Below are 2,537 nucleotides of genomic sequence, written 5' to 3' on the forward strand. Positions count from 1 at the left end.
CAATAACACAGGGGAGTTTTTATGTAAAATTAGGTGACGTTTTCCTCATTATAGGAGGTAAGACAAAATTAAACACAAGCCTTTGCTAACAGGATTCTATTTCCTGGACCTTAAAGTTCATGACATTTAGCTCTCTGGAAATCTCTTCCAACAGGTCAGGGCATAAACAGTATTCAGAGATTTCAGACAAAGGCATTTCCTTCACAGTCATGGCCAGGTGAATCTTTGACTTCCATGTAGGCTTCAAATAGCAGCCCCATAACAAGACCTTTTGGCAATTCTTTCTCAAATAAGAATCCATTTACTGCCAAAGAAAGCACCTATGTTGGATGGGTGCAAAGTTCTGTTAAGGAAAGACAAAATGTGTATCCTGCAGGAGAAGGTACACAGAGTCTTCACAGGGCAGGGGAATACACCAATCTGTACATTTTGCTGTAACCTATGAATTAGTTTTGTGGATTTCACCTTTTTGGGCTCCAGAGAAATAAAATCTAAGGGTACAGTACCAGGTCTCCATGAAGGACCCAGAAATACCTGTTGGCTGACTGAATTAGGGCAAAACTTGGAACATGATTTCAATCCAAATTCCAAATTAACTGGAGGGCAGTTCTGTGAGTTCAAATATTGGAACAGCTGGTTTTATAGACAATCTGAGACCAGGTTCTTGCCCTCAGTGTCAGGTAATTTTGGAGGGTGGGGGTGGGAGAGAGGGCAAGGAATGTTTATATTAAATTCTATTCCTCTCTGAATAAGTACTCACTCTCCACCCCCTGCCGGTTGAAGAGAGAATCCTGAAGGTAGCCCTGGTGTAAAGCATGTGCACTAAAATAAGCAGGGCTTTCAGCACCCATTTGCAGGAGCTGATTCAATCCCAAATACACTTTTTTCTCTCTGTCCAAAATCTTCCATAGAGAGGGAGGGGCAGTGTGAGAAAAATCAAAGGAAGAATGGGAATTAACATGCACGTTATAGGACAGAGGAGCCTTGTGGTGGAGGGGTCCTGGGGGAAACTTTGGACACCAAAGATTTGCAAGGGTTCCCTCCTATTTGGAATTATAGCTCCAGAGTCTACACGAGGGGGCCAGTTCCATAGAAGGCACTTAATAAACATATAATGAATTGAAATGAATTGATGACAAACCAGGGTAATATTGACATCAATTGATTAATTCATCTACCCATTCCCTTAAAAATATTTAGCGGATCCTAAAACATAGGTGATGTAGAGAACGTACAGGAAAGATGCAGTACTTGACAGCCATGACATTCTCTAGGAGGTGAGGGGTGAGTGAGAAGTGATCAAATATGGCCCATGTTGCTATGCACCCAGAGACGTTTAGAGACTCCCCACAGGCAGGGATGTGAGCAGAGCCATGAGGGGCACCTGGAAGTCTCCTGAGGGTCTGCAGATACTCTGGAGTTATCAGGACTGCTGTGACAAAGCAGAATTCTGTTCCCCGTGCTTGTGCTGCTGTGTCTTTCTGGGCTGGAATGGACCCTGCCCTTCTACGCCACTCCTCCTTCAGGGACCAAATCAGATGCCAGCTTGAGGTGACAGCCCCTCCAAACACTCATGTACACAGAGAGACCAGGGCACCTGAAAGGTTAACAAAATGGTAGTTCTCGGACTTGGTTGCTCACTGTGGCTATCTACAAGCTCAAATTCCTGAAATTGTGATTTCATTGTTTTTGGGTATGGCCTGAGCCTGGGGATATTTAAAAGCACCCTCCCCCATAACCCCGGAAAGAATGAGAATATTACCCAAGAAGACATCTATTTTCAGCTATGCCAAAGTAAGGATTATTTATTCCTCTCTCCCTTTTAATTTCCCTGCTTTTTCCATGGAAAGCAAAAAGGCTTATACTTTCACTTTTGCAGGCATGCTGAACAGATTTACAAAGGGTAAAAGCACTTGGGATACTCTGTGTATTGAGGGGAACATTCTGCCTGAATAATCTGCTGTTCAGTCTTTCATCTCCCTAGATCGACCACTGGGCCTCTATTCTCCTGGGTCTGGGGTAATAGACAGCTCTTCTGACTGCTCTTTAAATCGTATATAAAAGAGGACACAAATGGAAGTGACAAGGTGGCCGAGCGGTTAAGGCGATGGACTGCTAATCCATTGTTCTAACCCATAACTGCACACATGGGTTAGAATCCCATCCTCGTCGTTCAGTTTCCCTGCTGGACTAGCTATGTGAGGTTTTGGTGTTTTGTGAGAAAAATATCTCACCAGGGGACGTAAGAAAAGAAAAAAATTTGCATGACAAGAAGATCCAAGTGTCACGTAAGAAGATCTAAAAATATACATCTGTGCCTTGGAATTGGTACCCAAATCACACTAGAGAACAAAATGTTTGTTTTGCCAATTAATGAGCAATCTGCAAGAACAGCTCTTTCCTGACAGTGTACAAGAGGCATGGAAACCCCAGCCAGACTTCTGAGTTGGCCGAACCTGGCCTGGCTGCCTGCTCCAGCGGTGTGTCAGCCGAAGTCAGAGAGACCGGCTGCCAGTGACACCCCGTGCAGGCGAAAT

General features: G+C 44.2%; 1 non-coding gene across 1 annotated transcript; it reads left to right on the top strand.

The window, feature by feature from the left end:
• Positions 1-2,081: 2,081 nt before the first annotated feature.
• TRNAS-GCU (transfer RNA serine (anticodon GCU)) lies at positions 2,082-2,172 on the top strand. Its single transcript has one exon. It is a non-coding gene; the product is annotated as a tRNA-Ser (tRNA).
• The last annotated feature ends 365 nt before the right edge of the window (positions 2,173-2,537 follow it).

The sequence above is a fragment of the Mustela nigripes genome, chromosome 7 (assembly GCF_022355385.1).
Source record: "Mustela nigripes isolate SB6536 chromosome 7, MUSNIG.SB6536, whole genome shotgun sequence".
NCBI lineage: Eukaryota > Metazoa > Chordata > Mammalia > Carnivora > Mustelidae > Mustela > Mustela nigripes.